The sequence below is a fragment of the Panthera onca genome, chromosome X, assembly GCF_046562875.1.
Source record: "Panthera onca isolate mPanOnc1 chromosome X, mPanOnc1 haplotype 2, whole genome shotgun sequence".
Taxonomy (NCBI): domain Eukaryota; kingdom Metazoa; phylum Chordata; class Mammalia; order Carnivora; family Felidae; genus Panthera; species Panthera onca.
Window position 1 is genome coordinate 129581326 of NC_138357.1, and position 22379 is coordinate 129603704.

Below are 22379 nucleotides of genomic sequence, written 5' to 3' on the forward strand. Positions count from 1 at the left end.
GTCATGAGTATGAGCTCTGTGTTGGGCTCTGTGCTGAGTATGAACCTTCCATGAAGTGAAATGAAAATGAATTGAAATGAAATGAAATGAAATGAAATGATGAAATCAAAATGGAGGGGAGTTCAGGGCACGTCTGATCAACCCCCACATTATCATCTCCCGGATGGACTCTGCCTCACGTGGTCTCACCCACAGGGTCCGGATGGCATCACCTCCTCTTGGTTCTGTGAGCTCAGGAGCCTCTTCCTGTGTCCTGTGGACCCGCGAACTGGCCGTGCCTGCATAACCCCCCTCTTGGAGGCTCTCGTCCACATTTTTGGGTTTCCTCCGGAGTCCTGCAAGAAGCATTCGTGATCTGGATGTGCCCACCTGCCAGAGGAAGAGCGTGCATGCCACAATCTTTGTGACGCTCACATCCTGCCCGGTGAGGGCAGTGGTACGAAATCCCCTGGTTCTCCCTCCTCCGAGGACCCCGACCTGTTGGGAGGGCACCCCTTCCCGCCCGGGAGGAAGGACACTTGTGCTTCTAAGTCGAAGAAACCACCCCCTGTGCGCTTTGCGAGGCCACGTGCATCCCAAGGCCACTTCTCAGCTTAAGAACCAGGTCTGTGCACATGTTGACAGTGATGATCACCGTAGACAGTGTAGGCTGACGAGTGGCCCCGCCAATCAAAAACATTCTCCCATCGCAAACGTGGAAATTATGCAAACAAAAACAAAAAGTCCACTCTAGGGGCGCCTGGGAGGCTCCGTCAGTTAAGCGTCCGACTTTGGCTCAGGTCTTGATCTCGCGGTTCGTGGGTTTCGGGTCCCACGTTGGGCTCTGTGCCGACAGCTCGGAGCCTGGAGCCTGCTTTGGATTCTGTGTCTCCCTCTCTGTGCCCCTTCCCTGCTGGTGCTCTCTCTCTCTCTCTCTGTCTCTCTCAAAAATACATAAACATTAAAAAAATTTTAGGGGCAAAACAAAAGAATTTTTTTAGGGGCGCCTGGGGGGCTCAGTCATTTCAGCATCCAACTTCGGCTCACGTCATGATCTCGAGGTTCGTGGGTTCAAGCCCCAGGTCGGGCTCTGTGCTGACAGCTGGGAGCCTGGACCCTGCTTCGGATTCTGTGTCTCCTTCTTTCTCTCTCTGCCCCTCCCCTGCTCGTGCTCTGTCTCTCTCTTTCTCTGTCTCTCAAAAATAAATAAACATTAAAAAAATTTTAGGGGCAAAACAAAAGAATTTTTTTAGGGGCGCCTGGGGGGCTCAGTCATTTCAGCATCCAACTTTGGCTCAGGTCATGATCTCGAGGTTCGTGGGTTCAAGCCCCAGGTCGGGCTCTGTGCTGACAGCTTGGAGCCTGGACCCTGCTTCGGATTCTGTGTCTCCCTCTTTCTCTCTCTGCCCCTCCCCTGCTCACGCTCTGTCTCTCTCTCTCTCTCTCTCTCTCTCTCTCTCTGTCTCTGAAAAATACATAAACATTAAAAAAATTTTAGGGGCAAAAAAAAAGAATTTTTTTAGGGGCACCTGGGGGGCTCAGTCATTTCAGCATCCAACTTCGGCTCAGGTCACGACCTCGCGGTCCATGAGTTTAAACCCCGTGTCGGGCTCTGTGCTGACAGCTCGGAGCCTGGAGCCCGCTTCGGATTCTGTGTCTCCCTCTCTCTCTGCCCCTCCCCTGCTCACGCTCTGTCTCTCTCTGTCTCGAAAATAAATGAACATTAACCAAAAAGCGAGACTATGCACCTTTTGATGGTGACGCTCTGTGGATGTGACTTCGTGGGGACGCCTTTCCAAAGGCAGCCGCCCGCTCTCGGAGACGCTAAGAGTGTCCTAAGGGCCCGCGTCACGTGAAGGTCTGCCTGGTGATGGAAGGTCCAGTGTTGGACGTCCCCAAGGAGAAGGCTTTGCAGCCAGTGGGCACGGGCAGATTCTCCGACGGGACGGCCGACACGCGGTCCAACGGCCATGGGGTCGGATACCCTTCTGAGTCTGGGCCAACAGCACCAAGGTCTGGGCCGGACTCGCGCTGGCCGCGGGCGCTCGGAACCGGCCGAGGGTGAGGGCGGGGAGGGGGCTTCAGTGGCTCAAATTAGTGCCCGCCCACGGCAGCGCTTTGAGGGAGGTAGAGCGCTGGGCGGCCCAGTGCCGTGGCCAGGTGCCACGTGGACCAGCGAGATGCGGCGTGGCTCCCTCAGCCCACACAGTGCGCCTGCTGGCAGGGCCGTAAAGCCCCGGAATCCGCCAATCCCCGCTCCGTCCTTTGGCAACGGGGTTTTATTGGGGTGACTCAGCCCCCGGAAGCGTGTGAAAACAGGAACTCGCGGGTCGTTGACTTAACAACAGGCCGATTTATAGCGAGGTCCCGTGGCACGGCGGATGGAACCCGTGGCACAGGGTATGTGGGGGGGCCGGGGGGGGGGGGCAGGAAGAACTCAGTCTCGGGAATCAGCACCTCCTGCGGGGGACGGACGCCCACGTGTACCTTGAGGGCTGTGTCACAGCATCTCTGCCCACGAGGGGCCGAGGATCCCGGCGGGTGACGAGGCGGGTTTTCTGCACGGACCGAGCTGCTCTTACGTGCGTCCCCACCCCTAGAAACAGAAATGCGGAGTATTTCCCAGCGTGCAATGAGCAGCAGACTCCCTCAATCATAAGCGGAAAGGCGGGGGTATTGAAAAAAAAAAAAAAGCCCGTGTACCTCCGGATGGAATGTGAGCCTCTGTTGTCTGTGGGATTCGCGTTTTATGGGACGGAATGTTGGAGATTAGAAGTGAGACCGAGCCGTGGGTGGAATGCTCGCTGCCCGGGGTGGGGAATGTGCTTGTAAAACTCTGCATGTGTGAGTGCGCTTTGGGTTCAAGCACAGGAACCCCGTCCCCCGGGGGCCCCAGGTGCCCCAAGCCAAGCCCACACCCTTGCTCGCTCTAGGAGCCCACAGCTGGACAAGCCAGCAATAGGGCGAAATGCAGGGGGGCTGAGGAAACCCCCCCCAAGATGGCAGCTGCAGAACAGGCTTCTGGGTCACCAAGCGCATCACGGGGCTGGACAGTCGGCGTGCTGTTGCCCTAGAAACAGAGGTTCGCTGTTTCCCCATTCCTGGGACCGAGCATCTGAGCGGATGTCCTACGTCTTAAGGGGCACGACGTGTCTTTCGTTACGTGAACCGGTGACGTCTGGGAATCCCACGAGACAGAAGCCGGAGGCCGAGGGAACAGACCCTGCGACCGGAGGTCCCGCCCTGACAGATGGCCACTCATTTTTTTCTTAAGTTTATCTATTGTATTTTGAGAAACAGACAGAGAGAATGGGGGAGAGGGCAGACAGACGGACAGAGAGAGAGAGAGCCCCGGGCAGGCTCACCACTGTCAGCACAGAGCCTGATGCGGGGCTCGAACTCACAAACCGTGAGATGGTGACTTGAGCTGAAATCAAGAGTCAGACGCTGACCCGACTGAGCCCCCCAGACGCCCCTTGATGGCCAATGACTTAACCCACCGTGCGTCTGACGGGGAGGCAGAGCGTTCCGTGTCCGGGAAATAAGGACCCGGAGACACAGGGACCGTGCCCGTCCAGCTGCACATGGGAGCCACTGCTCTGGACGTAGATGGGTGGGGCTGAGGGGGACATCCTGGGGGTGCCGCTCGCCCACTGGCTGGTACCCAGCCTCACCAGCATGGACTACAATCCCCGGGGAACTGAGAACCGGACCCCCTCACACAAGGCACATTCAGTCTGACTTTACATGTCCTCAATCCCATCCAAGGATTTGGGGCTGTAAGACTTTGCTTGAGTGGCTCTAACAAATAGCCCAGGAGTCTGAGATCCAGGCAGGGCTGAGGCTGGGGGTCTGAAGTCCAGGAGGGGCTGAAGCTGGGAGTCTGACATCCAGGCTGGGCCGAGCCTGGGAGTCTGAGATCCAAGAGGGGTTGAGGCTGGGAGTCTGAAATCCAGTCAGGGCCGAGGCTAGGAGTTGGATCCAGGCAGGGCTAGAGGCTCGGAGTATCAGATCCAGGCAGGCTGAGGCTGGGAGTCTGAGGTCCAGGCAAGGCCAAGGCTGGGGGTCTAATATCCAAGCAGGGCCAAGGCTCAGGGTCTGAGGTCCAGGCAGGGCAGAGGCTGGGAGTTGGATCCAAGCAGGGCTGATCCTGTGGTCTGAGATCCAGGCAGGGCCTCTGAGATCCAGGCGGGGCCAAAGCCAGGAGTCTGAAACCCCGGCTGGTCCGGGAGTTTGAGGTCTAGGCTGGGCCGAGGCTGGGGGTCTGAGATCCAGGCAGGGCTGAGGCTGGGAGGCTGAGATCCAGGCAGGGCTGAGGCTGGGAGTCTGAGATCCAGGAGGGGCTGAGGCTGGGGGTCTGATGTCCAGGAGGGGCTGAGTTTAAGGGTCTGAGATCCATGCAGGGCTGACGCTGGGGGTCTGAGATCCAGGCAGGGCCGAGGCTGGGGGTCTGAGGTACAGGAGGGGCTGAGCTTGGGGGTCTGAGGTCTGGGTAGGGCTGAGTTTGGGGGTCTGAGATCCAGATGGGGCTGAGACTGGGATTCTGACATCCAGGCAGACCTGAGGCTGGGGGTCTGAGGTCCATGCAGGGCTGAGTCTGCGGGTCTGAGGTCCAGGCAGGGTTGAGGCTGGGAGTCTGAGATCCAGGAGGGGCTGAGGCTGGGGGTCTGATGTCCAGGAGGGGCTGAGTTTAAGGGTCTGAGATCCATGCAGGGCTGACACTGGGGGTCTGAGATCCAGGCAGGGCCGAGGCTGGGGGTCTGAGGTACAGGAGGGGCTGAGCTTGGGGGTCTGAGGTCTGGGTAGGGCTGAGCCTGGGGGTCTGACATCCAGGAGGGGCTGAGCTTGGGGGTATGAGGTCCATGCAGGGTCGAGGGTGGAGGTGTGAGATCCAGGGAGGGTGAGGCTGGGGGTCTGAGGTCCAGGAGGGGCTGAGCCTCGTTGCTCCTGACCCCTCTCCTGGGCCTGTAGCTCCCGCCTTGTCCTGTGTCCTCTGTTGGGTGTCCTTGTGTGCATGTCTGTGTTTGGTCCCGTGTTTTAAGGACCCCATTCCTACGGGATCGGGGAGCCCAGCCTTCTGACCTCGTTGTTCTCAGCGACAGTCTGAAGGTTGGGGCACCAACACGCAAATTTGGGGAGGGCAGGACTGAGCCCACGTACGACAGGGGCGCTTACACGACCCCTTTCCTCAGAGACTCGGGGACGCGGGCACAGAGAGAGCGCCATCGCTCAGGTCCTGTCACACGGACCCCTCAGGAGCCGCTCGCGTCCCGGACGCAAATCGCCGTGTCATTCCTGGCACAAGACACAACGCGAGCCGCGCGCTGGCGAGATGAAACCCAGCTCCTAAGCGGCGGATCTCGGGGCTGGGGTCCCCCAGGACCCGCGGAGCTGCCTGCGTTCGCAGGGTCCTGTGATCAGCGAGTGATCGGTCCGGGCGGGCCGGGCGGCTGGCGTGATCAAACGGCCCTGCCGCCGCGTTGACAGGTGAGGCGCGCCCTGGCCCGCGTGCGTCCCCGCACGTTACCTCAGCAGCAGGCGGGGCGGAGCCCAGCCGGCTGGGAGGCGGTTGCCAGGGCAACCGGAGGAGCCCGTCAGCCACTCGGGGACCAGCTCTCGGGATGCTCGCGGAGGCCCATACTAATCGGCGGCCGCGGGGGCCGCGCGGGCCAGGTGACCGGAGCGACGCGCGCGGACCGGCCGCCCGTCACTCGCCGGGGGACGGCCCGTCCCGGCTGCCGCGAGCCCCGGGTGCCCCGGGGGGGCCAGGAGGAGCGGAGCTGGCTTCTGTTCGGATGCGGTCCGGTTTCGACCGCTTTCTGAGCTTTCCGGGAGACGCTGAAATGGGGGCGCTGGTGCCTGGGGTCCCGGGGAGCTGTCAGCTCGTAGCAGCCGGTTCCCTGCCCCGGGGGCCTCCCTGCAGGGCGACCGTTGGAGCTCGCCCCCCCCCCCCCTGCCCCGTTCCTCGGGCGTCCCCGCAGAGGAGCCTGCGCCCTGGCCCCCCTGCGTCCCTGTGTCGCCATCTCTCTCTCTCTCTCTCTGTGTCGCCATAACCACATCCCACGGGCTCTGTCTGCACAGGCCTGACACACGCTGGGTCAGTTGCTTCCAACCCGCGTCTACACCACCCACACGCAAACGCCCTTGAGGTGCGGAATCTGAGAAGGGCGGGACGCCTGGGGGGCTCAGTCGGTGAAGCGTCCGAGTGCGCTCAGGTCGCGATCTCACGGTTCGTGGGTTCGAGCCCCGCGTCCAGCTCTGCGCTCGCATCGCGGAGCCTGCTGGGGATTCTCTCTCTCTCTCTCTCTCTCTCTCTCTCTCTCTCTCTCTCTTTTTGTCTCAAGTCTGCTTTATCGGTCTTTCAAAATAAATAAGTAAAGTGGAAATTTTTTTTTAAAAAGAAGGAAGCAAAAAAAGAATGCGAGAACCAGCGTCCCGGGCGGCATCCCCGTGACCACGTTCACCGGTCATCCCCGAATCGGCCACGTTCTCCGACTCAGAGGTGAGCGGGGCTGTGGGACGACATAACCCCCCCCCCCACACACACACACACACACAAGTGGGGGGGCCCATCTTGGAGGCTGGGTTGGGGGCATTGCCATCGGGCAGGGGGTGTGGCTTTGTCTCAGTCCTTGCGTTTAAACGCCCTCCAGGGGCATCTGGGGGGCTCAGTCGGTGAAGCCCTGGGCTGGGGCTCAGGTCGCGATCTCACGGTTCGTGGGTTCGAGCCCCGCCTCCGGGTCTGTGCTCACAGCTCAGAGCCTGGTTGGGACGCCCTCTCTCCCTCTCTCTGCCCCTCCCCTCAAAAATAAATTAACATTTTTTTAAAAAATCCACCACACGCACTAAAGCGCGTCACCCAGGACCCCAGGGTCATGGTCAGCCGGGTCCTTCCCCGTGCGCATGCGCGGATCTATCTCAGTGCGCCTGGAGGCACAGGGCCCCGAGGGGCGCCCGCCTGGGGAGCGCTAGGACGGGTCCTCCCTGCCGCCCTTTCCTCAGGGGACATGTTTCTCTGGATTTTCCTCTTCCCTCTTGGGCGGCATTGTAACCCATCTTCCGACTTTCCCAGGTTTTCTGCAGGCAGTTCTCACCTTGCCACACAAGACACAGAACTGAGGGGCGGCACAAAGGCGAGCACTGGCGAGTGGCCCTGGGAGTCTGTCTCCAGCACTGAGTCAGGGACTTTCAGGACCTGTGCCCTTTCCAAGGGGACCTTTGGGTCGTGTGTGCTCTCCAAGGGGACCTTCGGGCCCGTGCCCTTTCCAAGGGGACCTTCGGGGCCCGTGCCCTTTCCAAGGGGACCTTCGGGACCTGTGAGCTCTCCAAAGGGACCTTCAGGGCCCGTGCCCTTTCCAAGGGGACCCTTGGGGCTCATGAGCTCTCCAAAGGGAACTTCAGGCCCGTGCCCTTTCCAAGGGGACTTCGGGGCCCGTGAGCTCTCCAAAGGGACCTTCAGGGCCCGTGCCCTTTCCAAGGGGACTTCAGGGCCCGTGAGCTTTCCAAAGGGACCTTCAGGGGCCATGCCCTTTCCAAGGGGACCTTTGGGGCTCGTGAGCTCTCCAAAGAGAACTTCAGGCCCGTGCCCTTTCCAAGGGGACTTCGGGGCCCGTGAGCTCTCCAAAGGGACCTTCAGGGCCCGTGCCCTTTCCAAGGGGACTTCAGGGCCCGTGAGCTTTCCAAAGGGACCTTCAGGGGCCATGCCCTTTCCAAGGGGACCTTTGGGGCTCGTGAGCTCTCCAAAGAGAACTTCAGGCCCGTGCCCTTTCCAAGGGGACTTCGGGGCCCGTGAGCTCTCCAAAGGGACCTTCAGGGCCCGTGCCCTTTCCAAGGGGACTTCAGGGCCCGTGAGCTTTCCAAAGGGACCTTCAGGGGCCATGCCCTTTCCAAGGGGACCTTCGGGACCCATGAGCTCTCCAAAGGGACCTTCGGGGCCCGTGCCCTTTCCAAGGGGATCTTCGGGACCCATGAGCTCTCCAAAGGGACCTTCGGGGCCCGTGCCCTTTCCAAGGGGACCTTCGGGGCCCGTGCCCTTTCCAAGGGGACCTTCGGGGCCCGTGAGCTCTCCAAAGGGACCTTCAGGGCCCATGCCCTTTCCAAGGGACCTTCGGGGCCTGTGTGCTCTCGAAGGGGAACTTTGGGACCTGTGCCCTCTCCAAGGGGACCTTCGGGACCTGTGCCCTTTCCAAGGGGACCTTCGGGGCCGTGTGCTCTCCAAGGGAAACTTCAGGGCCCATGCCCTTTCCAAGGGGGGCCCCTCATGCACGTTGGCTTTGCTTGTGTGCAGAGGGCACTCGGGGAAGGTGACTCCCAGCTCTCAGGGCACAGCTTACCAGCGCACACCCTCTAATTACCCGGGGTTAATCTCCAGGCGGAGGCTGGGAGGACCGGTAATCTATGGAGATGTAAGCTAATTACTTAATCACTTGCATTTGTAAATCACATTATTGGAAAAGAAATTACTCCGGTGATCGAATTACAGATATCTATCCGCTAATAGCTCTGATTAACTGGTGATGTTAATCTGTCATTTTGAAAGCTAATATTAACAGCATCAATCTCGCTGGAAACATAAGCAGTTTATGCGAAATAGAACTTGGGTCTGTTTAAGGTGCAAGGCGGTGACGTGCTGGGTCTGGGGTGCTGTATGGGTGGGTCACGTTGGCCGGTTAAACCTCTGTGGGTGTCCAAAGCCTGGGGGGTGACACCAGACGGGGACATGTGCCTTTTGACCAGCACCGCGAAGGTAGACAGACACAAGGGGACAGGTGATTACCAGAAAGTTCCAAAGGTTGCAGAAAAAAGGACCCCCCAGCACCATCAAGAGAGACCCAAAGTGTTTACCAAGGGTTTCTTCTCCATGACAACGTGTCACCCGATGTTCCAAGGGAGGAAGCATTTATGGGCCAGCATCTCGGTGACGTTGGTTTCCACCCTAGCAACATAAATTCTCTTGTCTTTAACACACGTCGAGTCACGGTAGAGAAAAAGGAACTTCGGGGGCACCTGGGTGGCTCAGTCCACGTAGGGCAGGTCATGATCTCACGACTCGTGGGTTGGGGCTCTGTCCCTCTCTCCCTCTGCCCCTCCCCCACTCGTGCTTGCTCTCTCTCTAAAAAACAAAAGAAAAAGAAAAGGAATACAGATAGAATATGTAGATATTACCTATACAAACATTATATATTATATACATAGAAATAGAAGTGTTCTATATGTTATGTTTATAATATATAATTATAATATATAATATATAAAATTATAATATATAAGCATAATCTATATTTACACCATATTATAATTATATATTATATTATATATTGTATATTGTATATTGTATGTTATATGTTATATGTTATGTATTATAAGCATTATATATATTTGCACCATATCGTCTTTATCCATTGCTTGGTCAACGGACATCTACATTGTTGATGTACGTGATTTTATAAACAATTACTTTTTTAAAAAAATAACAAGACATCTGGCCAAGAAATGCCAGGTGCCACGGATTTCAGAGGCCACCGCACGTCCCACGATAAACACTGCCTCACAGCATATCCTTAACGCCAGTAAACGTGATCAAGCCACATTCCTTAAAGACCCACAGTTGCATTTCTGGGAAGCTACCCAAGTCCCGGAAAGCTCACACGAGGACATTACTGCGGCGTGTCTTGTGAGACCCGGAGCGTGGACACAGCCACCCCGGTTGATGATTTGTGTTCATGCTTCCCTAGTTGACTCACGGACACAGGTCCAAGGAGACACCCGCCCGCCCTTCTTAACATGTGTCGTTGGCCGTCTCTGGTGATTTTTGGAGAGTTCCTCGCAAAGGCCACGGGTTCCTTTCCAGCTGTCTCCTCCCCCTGGAGCCCACGCCTGAAACGGGGGGTGGTGAATAGGGAATTGGCCACCTGTCTGTGCCTCACCAGGCAACATCTGTTGGGGAGTAGGGAATATCCTTTCTTCCTATTTAATTTTTAATCTTCTTCTCTCTAGGATGTTGGCAGTAAGAGAGGAGAGTGTACCCGAGTCAGCTTTGTAAAAATGTGCATCTCTGAGAATCTGATCCTGCGTCTCACGGCCTCTTGTAGAGACGGAAGGCACTGCGACAGTGTTAAAACCCAGCTGGTAAGCGTGAAGACATTGGTAAGAGCCCTTCAGTGGAAATGCGTTAGGAACAGCAAGACGTGAGCCCTTGTAACTCACCAAGGAAGGTATCATGGAGGGCCATGGGTTGAGCCACGTTGCCTCCTGCCCAGTGGGACCTTATTTGCAGGTGGGACCTTCACAGATGTCGTCAAGTTAAGACGAGGTCACTAGGTTGGGTCTGAATCCAACGGGGCTCCTGTCCTTACAAGAAGACGAGACCAGAACACGTGACCACAGGGGCAGAGATGTGTGTGACGCGTCCACATGCCCAAGAACACCAACGATCGCCAGTGGCCACCAGAAGCTGGAGAAAAGCCTTGAGCAGACACTCCCCTGGAGAGACCAGAAGGAGTCACCCGGGGTGACGCCTTGATTTCAAACTTTTGGTCTCCAGAACTATGGGAGAATGAATTCCTGTCATCGGAAGCCCCCTGGTCCGCGGAAATGACGTACCCGGACACAGAGGCTTGTATTGTCAATCGACAGGCTCTTACCACGTGGCTCCCATCATCCGTGGGGGATTAGGAGTCTAACAACTGGGAGTAGAAAAGGAGGTGCCCCCAGAGCATTCTGTCTGACCCTCCCTCACCCATGGAACTGCTGAGACACATCTGCTGTCTTCAGCCACTACCCCTGAAAAGCTCAGTATTGGTCACCCTGTGTAGGACCAGGGGAAAGAAAGAGAAACCCTTATATTTTCATTGCCTCTTGGTGACTGAAACCTTGCCAAGAACACAAAACACCAGGGTTGCCTGAAATGTGAGGTTTTCCCATCTGAAGCTCTTAGCATGGTTCACGCTTCTCCCAATTTCTCACTGACCTCTGCGTCTGCCCTGGTCTTTCCCCAGCCTCCCGGTGCCCCCATTTTCAAGTTCACTAACCTCCAGCAGAAAGATCAGTTCGTCAGTGGATTCCCTCACTGGTTCTCGTCAGTACCATGACTGCATAAGCTGCTGGTGTGCGTGAAGCTCTCTGGGAAAGACAGGATTTTGCCGCTGTTTTGTAAATTTATAAGTATCCGTTCGCCGGGGAACAGGTCTGCCTTGGGTTCAACCATACTGTAACAGGTCAGGTTGCTGACTTCGTGTTGGCTCAACCAAGCTCATGGTCCTTGCGATAATGAGATGTATAAAATGCCATAACATGTTTTAATACGAGTGTGTGCCCACGTGGAAAATGTAAAAGAAAATGGAGACGATTCAGGGTGTGTTAGAGGCTCTTAAAGAGCAAAGTAGACTTCAGAAGGACTTGGTTATACAGTAAAACCTTGGATTTCGAGCGTTCTCCAAGATGAGCAAACATGTCTAACAAATTTTAACTTGATAAGCGAGCAATGTCTTGCTTTACGAGGGGTACGTGACACTGAACATCACACAATCACAACTGAGCTGATGGTTCTTTTCTTTTTTTAAAGTTTTATTTATTTTTGAGACAGAGAGAGACAGAGCATGAGCAAGGGAGGGGCAGAGAGAGAGAGACACAGAATCGGAAGCAGGCTCCAGGCTCCGAGCTGTCAGCACAGAGCCTGATGCAGGGGTTGAACTCATGAACCGTGAGATCATGACCTGAGCCGAAGTCGGACGCTTCACCAACTGAGCTACCCAGGCGCCCCTGAGCCAATGGTTCTTGAAATTTGCTTTCATAGACAAGTGCTTTGGATTACAAGCATGCGTCTGGAACAAATTTTGCTGCAAACCAAGGTTTTAGCATATTCTCATCTTTTTTCTGTTGATAAATTTGCTTTTGCAGGAATCAAGTGTGTTCTCGAAGGGGAATCACTAGTATGTTCTTCCTACTGACTTTATAAACCAGGACAACACTTGTATGGATTTTTTTGCATCTCTCTGAGAAGTGGCTAATTGTTCGTTTTACTCTGAAACATTCATTCAATTCAATGGCAACCTCAAAGCACATTAAACACACAAAGTTTAATAATTCCACTTTGGCTCTCTTCCTTTTTTTTTTTTTTCTAAGGTAGAATGTTCTCTGTCGGGGCTGGGAGAGGATCATTTTTCTCATCGCCCAAAGATATTCTGACGTTTCTGATAGAGATAAGTTAGCTTTTGCCGTTTTCCCCTGATATCTGGTAAATTTGTTAATGCGTTTTCTTTAATAACGTTGACTTCCCACTCTGTCTCATAACTTTGTAAATGGGTCCCAGAGCATCCCTGGCATTTCCTTAGAGAAAGTAATTTCACTTTGATTAAGTTGTAAGGTCTTATCTCTTTCCTCTTCCCGAGTACCTGATGCTCTGAAGCACGTTTTTCAACCTATTTCCACCGCATGCCCAAAGCGGTCACTGAGTGCTAACGTTTTACACTCAATCAAAAAAGAAAAAATCAGCCTAGGTAAAAATTCAGAGGGTGTGTTGAATGAATCATTCATACTTCTGATTCCAATGTGAAGGGAACGTGGCCAACGTGCAGACATGGCTCCTTACATGTCTAGTCCACACTTACAGCTGGATGTTTAGACGCTTACCGAGGACTCTGGAGTTTTCTGTAATGCCCACGTGGGTTCTCCCAGCCCTTGGGGAGCATATGCTGTGGTGTCTCTTGATGATGCAATGAAGGTAAATCACGGGCCCACGGAGACCTAGAAGCTGCCTTGTCCACATGACGCTTACTTACTCCTCCAGAATTCACAGGGAGGGCATGTGCCTGATTCAACCTAATACGGTCATCAGAGTCCCTTTCTCTTGACCCTGAGCTAGGACACGATTACCACCTCTAGGATGCTTGCAAGGTCCCATGTTGCAGAACGGACTTCCGACTGAAGACAACTCTGCACAGGCAATCCTTTGCAACCCGTTTAGGCGAACGTTCTCATCCTCAAAGGTGAGCATGTCCCCAGCTTGCGGTAACGTCAGACCCAGAACTTGGAGCGGTTCATCGGTGTGCTTTCTCCATGGGTATTAAGCAACAGCTCACAAGAGAGGTTGACTCCACGTTGACCAAAGTGGTTCGGAAGCTGTCTTAGCAAATCAACTTTCAAAGGGTAGAGTGTGCTCAGCTCACGACGTTCCTGGTTTCTGCTGTCTCCCCAAGAAGATGGCAGCTGCATAATTTCGTGCATCCTGTTTTTCCTGGTCTTCCCCACCCATGTTTCATGCCATCTGAGACACATCCCTTGTCTTGTGCCTACATCACTCCAGTCTCTGCCCCATGTTCATATGACCACGTTTTCATTGTGGCTCGTTGTCATTATCATCGTCTCTTCGTGCATGTGTGGGCTGCGATGTGTACTTATAAGAACACTAATTATATTGGTTTAGGACTCATTTCAGCCTGATTACACCTGCAAGGACCCTACTTCCAAATAGGGTCCTATTCCCCTAATCCCTACCTTCCACATGTCTTCTCTAGGGGACACAATTCAACCCAGAAGTCTCTGTGACGATGGAAACGTTCCATTCCACACTGTCCAATATGGCAGCCGCCAGCCACGTTTGACTAGGGTGACTGAGGAATTGAATGCTTGCCTTAATTAATTGCAGTTAATTTACATTTAGAACACCACATATGGCTACCGGGCCCTGGAAATGTGACTGAGCCAACCGAAGAGCTGAGTGCTTAATTAACTGTAATAATTTACATTTAAACAGCCACATGTGCTCATTGGCTGCCATATTGGATGGCGTCATTGTGGGAGAGTTGCCAAGTGATGTGGGTACCAGAGATGAAGCTGTTGTGAATCCTCTGGTCAATCAGGAAGCATTTATTGAGCACCTACTATATGCCAGTCCCTGCAGCCGTGACCAGTCCTGTCCCCGTGGAGGTGACATTATCACGGCATGGACATACAGTAGAACACATTTTGGGGGTGATAGATGCCCCAGAAGAAACCACAGCCAGGTGACAGCCTGCAGGGCTGGGACGGACATGTAGCCATATTATTAACGTGTTGGGGGCCAGTCCTCAATGACATTAGAGATGGAGAAAGTTTCCAGAGAAACAGTGGTGCCTAGTGGTTCCAAGTGCAGGCCACAGGGACATCCATATTCTAATCCCCATGTGGTGGAGAGAATAATGTCCCCAAAGACGTCCATGTCGGTATCCCTCAAAGCTGTGAATGTGACCGTCTATGACCTTATGGTGTGAATATCTGTGTCCCCCCCAGCTATGCTGAGCTCCTAACCCCCAAGGCAATGATATCAGGAGATGGGGTCTCTGGGCAGAGCTCCTAATCCCCAAGGCAATGATATTACGAGGTGGGGTCTCTGGGTGGTGATTACATCATGAGGGTGAAGCCTTTATTAATGGGATTAATGTTCTTTTCCAAGAGACCCCAAGGAGCCCGCTCACCCCTTTGTCCATGGGAGGACCAAAATGGCAGGATGACCATCTAAGAGCCAGGAGGCAGATGTTGATGGCTTTGAGGTGGGAGATCATCCTGATTTTCTGAGTGGAAATAAGGGTCCTCCTAAGACACAGGCTAAGGGGGGGGGGGGGCGGTCACCTGTTACGGAGAAAGTGGGCAGCCAAAAGTGAGGTGACGCCCGGAGATTGGAAGGTGCTGGGATCCAACCACAGGAACAGCCAGGAGCCCGGGGACTCAGGTGGCTTCCAGAAGGTGGAGAAGGGGAAGAGACAGGTTCTCCCCTCCTGACATCTTGGTGTCAGGGCCGTGAGACCCATTTTGGACTTCTGCCCTCCAGAACCGCCAAGGATACACCCCACAAACAGCTCTTAGGAGCAACCATATGCACTGAGTCTGGGACCTTCTGTATTCAGACTCTGGCTCAGCAAGCCTGGGATCGGGGCACCTTTTCCACACGTCCTACATTCCCTTCCCTCGACAGTACATCAGGGTATAAGGTGAGACAAAATCGAGACACCCCACTGCCCAGCATAAGAACTGTTATTTTTTTTTATTTTTTTTTAACGTTTATTTATTTTTCAGACCGAGAGAGACAGAGCATGAACGGGGGAGGATCAGAAAGAGAGGGAGACCCAGAATCTGAAACAGACTCCAGGCTCTGAGCTGTCAGCACAGAGCCCGACGTGAGGCTCAAACTCACGGACCGTGAGATCATGACCTGAGCCGAAGTCAGACGCTTAACCGACTGAGCCACCCAGGCGCCCCGAGAATTGTTCTTAAGTAAAAACAAAACAAAACCAAAATGACCTGGCCATCCGTTAAAACCCTGGCAGATCTTTCTAATAGCAATAGTTAGAAGCCACGAATATTCACTGATGTGGTTGGAATAAAGAATTCCTCACAGACACCTGAGAAAAACACAGCTAACGCTTCCCTAAAAGGGCATACATTTAAGGTCCAACAGCACTGACTAAATAATTAGCCTCAGTCTTGAAAATGGTAGAAACCACAGGCCGTTACATCAGAAGCAAAGAGTGCTTTTCCAATGCTTTTAATCTCTATTTCGACCAAAGATCATACAGTCCAGCTTGAAATGCTTCCTTTAAATTTTTTTAAATGTTTATTTATTTGAGAGACAGAGAAAGAGAGAGAAACCTACCTTGGCCATTCATACTTTTAGACAAGATCTAAGATCTTTTCTCTTTTTCTTAAATTTTTTTAATGTTTATTTATTTTTGAGAGAGAGAGAGAGACAGAGCATGAACAGGGGAGGGGCAGAGAGAGAGAGACACAGAATCGGAAGCAGGCTCCAGGCTCTGAGCTGTCAGCACAGAGCCCGATGTGGGGCTCGAACTCACGAACCGTGAGATCATGACCTGAGCCAGAGTCGGACGCTTCACCGAATGAGCCCCCCGGGCGCCCCATGAAATGCTTTCTTTAAACTACATGCGAACGGAACATATTTTAAATGACAAACGCGTGCAAAGAAACTTGCCCGTCCCAGCCACAGAGGGGTAGAGAACTCTGCCTCCTGTCCAGGCATGAGAGCGAAGGGAGAAATTTCATTTCTCGTTTCAGTGCATCTTTAGGACTCGGGGCCCCGGGAGCCCCCGTTTTCATCAGCCACCCGCTCTGTGTCCTGTAGATGAGCCCGTCTCACGTCCAGCACCTCCGATGAGCGATTCCATCAACAGACACAGCGCTGTGCTCCAATTTATTATGCTTAAATCCACGGCCGTTTGCCCCGTGACAGGCTGGGTGTTTTCAAACATCGCGGTGACTCAAGTGAAAACATTCAGGGACCGCCTGGCCGTGGGGGCCGTGTGCATAAACTTGTTCCCTTCCGATAGGACGAGACATTTCCTTCTTTAAAGGAAAGGTTAACAGCCACTCCTTTGTGCCTGAGACACGTCCTCGGTTGGCTTGGCCGAACACCAGCCGCGAGACGTCGGGCACCAATTCCGTAAGACCATCTCACTCGTGAAGGGCGACACCAGCCTCCAAACACTTCCCTGGTTGCCGAGGACTCTATGATACCAGAGGGGGGCCCTGACTTATCACGGCGGGTGTCTGAAATCAGTCACAGTCGCTGCGAATTCCCTTTGGGGCCCATGCACGTGGGCAGGACTCTGGCTGGTCTCCACTCGGGGCACTCGGGTGAGCGTCCAGTGAGGTGTGAGGTGTTTGCTGTGTCCTCAGGACAAAGGGGCCCAGAAGGAGACCAGCACTGGATGGTCCCCAGTGCCACCTGCCTGAGGCCATCTGGGGGTGCGGCTGGGGTCCACTGACCGGCTCCATGACCGAAGACAGTCACCTAGAGAACGTTAAAGAGACACCAGGGTCCGCCCTGCAGCTGCAAGGAGGGTGCTCAGTGGTGGCCCCAAAGATACATCCTTGTCCTCAACCCCAGAGGCTGTGAACGGACAGTTATTTGGAAACAGGGTCTTTGCAGATGTGATGGAGTGAAGGGTCTGAGATGAGCTCATCCTGGAGGAGGGGGCCCTGAATCCAATGACAGGGCTCCTTGTAAGAGACACAACAGGAGACCCAGACAGAGGAGAAGCCACGTGAAGCCGGGGGTACAGATGGGAGGGATGCGGCCACGAGCCCAGGGGCGCCTGGAGCCCCAGAAGCTGGAAGAGGCAGGAAGGACCCTCCCCTGGAGCCTCTGGAGGGAGCGGGGCCCTGTCCCGCCTGGAACTGAGTAGCCCAACCTGCCTGGATCTCAGCGGCCCGGCCCCGTCTCGATCTCAGTGGTCCTGTCCCCCCTCCCCACCCCCCCGGATCTCACTGATCCTGCCCCAGTGGGATCTCAGTAATCCTGCCCTGCCTGGATCTCAGCAGCCCTGCCCTACCTGGATCTCAGCGGCCCTGCCCTGCCTGGATCTCAGCGGCCCTGCCCTGCCTGGATCTCAGCAGCCCTGCCCTACCTGGATCTCAGCGGCCCTGCCCTGCCTGGATCTCAGCGGCCCTGCCCTGCCTGGATCTCAGTGGTCCTGTCCCTCCTGGATCTCAGCGGCCCTGCCCTGCCTGGATCTCAGTGGCCGTGCCCCTCCTGGATCTCAGTGGTCCTGCCCTGCCTGGATCTCAGCAGCCCTGCCCCGTCTCGATCTCAGTGGTCCTGTCCCCCCTCCCCACCCCCCCGGATCTCACTGATCCTGCCCCTCCTGGATCCCAGTGGCCCTGCCCTGCCTGGATCTCAGCAGCCCTGCCCTGCCTGGATCTCAACAGCCCTGCCCTATCTGGATCTCAGCGGCCCTGCCCTGCCTGGATCTCAGCAGCCTTTCCCTGCCTGGGTCTCAGCGGTCCTGCCCCTCCTGGATCTCAGAAGCCCTGCCTGGATCTTAGCAACCCTGCCCCTCCTGGATCTCAGTGGCCCTTCCCCGCCTGGGTCTCAGACTCTGGCCTCCACAACTGGAGGCAGGCTAACATCAGGACAGACCCATTCACTTTGGACAGCGAGTTGGTGCCTTGTGATCTCTGGGGATGGAGAGGGTTGTGCAAGAGAACCACGGTGGCCAAAAGCGACAGGAGTCGTTCTGGTCACTTTATCCAGCCTTGCAACACCTCCCCTCCAGCCGCATGTGGATGCACGAGCCGGTGAGTCACAGGTTCGGCACCAGAGCCAAAGAAAACCCGTCACCCAGGGTCTGGGCAGGAAGCAGGCCTGGCAGACACACAGCCAAGAGGCATCAGAGGAGCTTCTGCCTGTGTGGATGGAAGTCAGCCTGTGTCCACAGCACCTCGGATTACCCGAGAGAACAAAGTCGTGCGGTTTCCTGTGTTCCCTGCCCTGCTTCCCAGGACCCGTCTGAGGCCATTGGACGAGCCACCTCTTCATTAGAGACAAGCCACGGGGCTCAGGGAGGGGCCCGTGTTCTTTCTTCTGGGGCCCGGACAGCTGTGGTCATGGCCGCATCCTGGGGTAACTTGCAACCACACAAGGGAGGCATTTCTCCGCTGACAAAGCCCTCCGATGCTCTCGGTCCCACCTGGCAGGCTGCAGAATATCTTCCAAGAGGCTCCATTGGGGGGGGGGGGGGGAGAATTAACTGTGAAATACATCTGCATAGAGGACTCCTTTGAGCACCCAAGGGCGATCCGTAAACGGGAGCGGAAAGTGCCAGAACAGCAGAGCTCCAGATTCACGGGTCTCTGCTCTGCGGGGAAAACGATGTCACAAATGCAGCCCACAATGTGTAGACACGTGTTACCTCAGTTCCTCAGGGGGCTCATGACGGTGCCTCCTACAGCCAACAACAGACACACACAGAGGGCAAGCAGGGGAGAGGCAGGGAGAGAGGGAGACACAGGATCTGAAGCAGCTCCAGGCTCCGAGCCGTCAGCGCAGAGCCCGACGCGGGGCTCGAACCCACGACCCGTGAGATCGTGAGCTGAGCCGAACCCACGAACGTGAGATCGTGAGCTGAACCGAAGTCGGTCACAGAAGTCTGCAACTTGTTGGTGAGTTGACTTGGAATCAGACGCATGGACACATTCACACACTCTTCCCACGTTCCGTAGCCTTGGGGACCTTACTATGAGTGGTGGGTATCAGACATTCCACGGGGAACCACACGAACGTGGGCGTGACCGGCTCCTGAGCCCCCGCTGTGCAGAAGGGGCAGACGGGGGTGGGGGGGTGGCCAGGAGAAATCTCTCTGAGTCACGTCTACCCCAGGTTGCCAAAGGATCATGGGAGGTGCCCTGTGGCACCTGTGGTCTTGCCGTGGAGCTCTGGTCTGCCCACCCTCCCTCCTGCTGACCCCACTGGCCCTCTGGCTCCCCTGCCCCTTGGGGGTCAGACCAGGAGGCCAGGTCTTGGAGAACATTGCTTTGGTGACCAGGGTTCTGTTGGGGTCAGTGACGAAGGCATGGCTGACCGCCCCCCAACCCCGCGTGTGGCTGACCTCAGCCTCCAGCCCGTGAGGGCTTCAAGCGGATACTTCAAGCGGATACAAGGTGACCCAGTGAGCCCACGGTCAATCACGTTGTTAGTTTAGACCTCCTGGCTTGTCTGTGTCCACACCGCAGCTAAGCACAGACGCATCTGCCAGGAAAGGGCTTAGGGTGACATTCCAGGAGCCGGTGTCGGGACCCGTTCAATGCTCCACTGCCCCCTCGGCCCCCAAGCAGAGCGGTGATGCAGTCCGTTAACCGCATCACGGAGCAGAGCACTTATGCCTTAAATTGTCACACAACCCTGTACGTTTCGGACCGGGGGTGGGGGCAGGGGGGTGGGGGGCAGGGGGAGGTATCTGGTCCCTGTGAGACAGGAACAAGCTCCCAGTGCTGGGGACTGGGGGGCTCATCCGGCCAGAGCTGGGGATCTCAGTCACACCCGGGTGTTTGCGCCTCGGAGAGGCTCAGGGACGCTGAAATCAGTGCGTGTAGAGGCCACGGCCCAGTCCCCAGAAACCACGGGGAGGAGGGAGGCCCCGTGAGGCATCTGCCGTCCCTCGGATGCAGCAGTCGGGGGTGACAGGTCGGGGAGGAAGCGGGACTCTTTTAAAATGTTTTGACTGTTTCTATTTTTGAGAGAGAGAGAGAGAGAGAGAGACAGGGCGTGAGCGCAGAGGGGCTGCGGTCCCGAGTAAGTGACCGGGTGGCTTTGGGAGGCCCCGCTCGTCACTGTGCAGAGCCCGGAGTCAGTGTTCCTGCCACGGGGGTCACTTGGGGGGTGGGGGGACGAGCTCACTCCTCTGAGCCCCGCTCCGGCCTCGGTCCACGTCAGTCTCCGGACGCAGGAAACACTTTTGTCTCCGGGCACGTCAAGGCTGGGCCGTGGGGTCGCCCGCTGGCCGCGAGCCTGGCCTTGTCTGCACACGGCCTCCTTCACCAGGTCCTTTCCCACCACGCACGGATGGGCTCCCTCCCACCCCCTCCATCGTGTGCCTCCCGGGAGGGCTGTGTGCTTGCCAGCCCCAGGCACCCCCAAATCAGGCCCCCGCGTTCGGGCTCGTCTGCACACCCGCCCCGGGGAGGCACGGCTCCCACCTCGGACCCTTGACTTTCGCGACGTAACACCAGCCCCGGACGCTCATCCGTGGAGAGGATACACGGGCAGAAGTGGGGGTGGGGGAGGGGGACGGTGGGGGACGCAGCGGGCTGGGCTCCCCCTGCACCAGGTGACCGATCTGGTCTGGGCGCCAAGTGACGGAGGGGCCGGGGCGCCTCGGGCTGTCCCGGGAGCCGCCCCAAGGCCGGAGCTGGGAGGTCTGGAGCCTGAACATGGCACGCTTATGTCGCAGCCAAGCCCGCGGCCACTCGGCTCCGCGGGGAGATCGCACACCTTCCCTGGAACGCGGAGCCCGCCGTCCGCCCGTGGAAGCCTTGGGCACCACACCCGCGCCTCCACCGACGCCGGGACGTGCGGGACGCGCCGTCTTGGCTCCGTTCGCCGTGCGCTGCGCTTAAGACCCCGCTGGAGAGCAGGTGGGCCGCGGACGCACGGCGCAGAGACGCAAACGGGGCAGGACGCAGGTGCCGTGGGTCCCCTCCACGGACGTGGGCGCCCCGGAAAGCAAGCCTGCCCAGCCGGACCCGTAACTGACCAGCGGCTCGTTGGAACACAGCTAACCCCGGCAGCGGGCTGTGCGCGCCGCACCTCCCGCCACGGCGGCTTCGGGGGGCGCGTCTGGCCTGGCCAAGAGTCCGGTCGGAGGTCCCGCGGCGGCGACAGAGGCGGCGGGGGCGGCGGGCGGAGCAGGACGTGACCCTCGCGGTCCAGGGCGCGCGCGTCGCTGCTCGATCACTGGTCACGAGACAAGCAAGGCGGGGGCCCCGTTGGGGAGAGGTAAGACACCCGGGACTGGGGATGGGGGCACCTGCCGTTGAGAGCCCTGAGTCCCCAGGTGTGTGTGCACCAGCCCCCGACCCCGAACCCTTCCGCCCCTTGGCGCCCAGAGCAGATCTGTCACCTGGTGCAGGGGGAGCCCAGCCCGCGGCCTCCCTGCCCGGCGGGCGTCCAGCCTGACCGTCCCACCCCTGCTGGAGCCCGAGGCCAGAAAACAGGGAAGGGAACTGGGTCCCCGCTTCGCCTCGTTCCTCCCCAGAGGGCGGTCGTGATTGGGAGTGCATGGGGGTTCCCGGGCAGACCCTCTCTAGGCTGGGCTCTGGGGTGCAGGGGGGACCCCAGACAGAGTCAGACACCTACAAACGGGGCTGTGGGGTGCATGGGGGACCCTGGACATAATCAGACCCTACAGGCTGGGTTGTGGGGTGCATGGGGGACCCCAAATCGAATCAGACACCTGCTGATTGGGGTGTGGGGTGCCTGGGGGACCCTGGACAGAGTCAGACACCTCAAGGCTGGGTTGTGGGGTGCATGGGGGACCCCAGACAGTCAGACACCTGCAGACTGGGCTGTGGGGTGCATGGGGGACCCCAGACAGAGTCAGGCACCTGCAGACTGGGCTATGGGGTGCATGGGGGCCCCAGACAGAGTCAGACACCTACAAACGGGGCTGTGGGGTGCATGGGGGACCCTGGACATAATCAGACCCTAAAGGCTGGGTTGTGGGGTGCATGGGGGACCCCAGATCGAATCAGACACCTGCTGATCGGGGTGTGGGGTGCCTGGGGAACCCCGGACAGAGTCAGACACCTCCAGGCTGGGTTGTGGGGTGCATGGGGGACCCTGGACATAATCAGACCCTACAGGCTGGGTTGTGGGGTGCATGGGGGACCCCAGATAGAGTCAGATGCCTGCAGGCTGCACTGTGGGGTGCATGGGGGACCCCGGACAGAGTCAGACACCTCCAGGCTGGGTTGTGGGGTGCATGGGGGACCCTGGAGATAATCAGACCCTACAGGCTGGGTTGTGGGGTGCATGGGGGACCCCAGATAGAGTCAGACGCCTGCAGGCTGCACTGTGAGGTGCATGGGGGACCCCGGGCAGAGTCAGACACCTCCAGGCTGGGCTGTGGGGT

General features: G+C 56.8%; 1 long non-coding RNA gene across 1 annotated transcript; it reads left to right on the top strand.

The window, feature by feature from the left end:
- Positions 1–6038: 6038 nt before the first annotated feature.
- LOC145713842 (uncharacterized) lies at positions 6039–11511 on the top strand. The gene is made up of 3 exons (XR_014136683.1): positions 6039–6481; positions 9976–10107; positions 10977–11511. It is a non-coding gene; the product is annotated as an uncharacterized LOC145713842 (long non-coding RNA).
- Positions 11512–22379: the final 10868 nt, after the last annotated feature.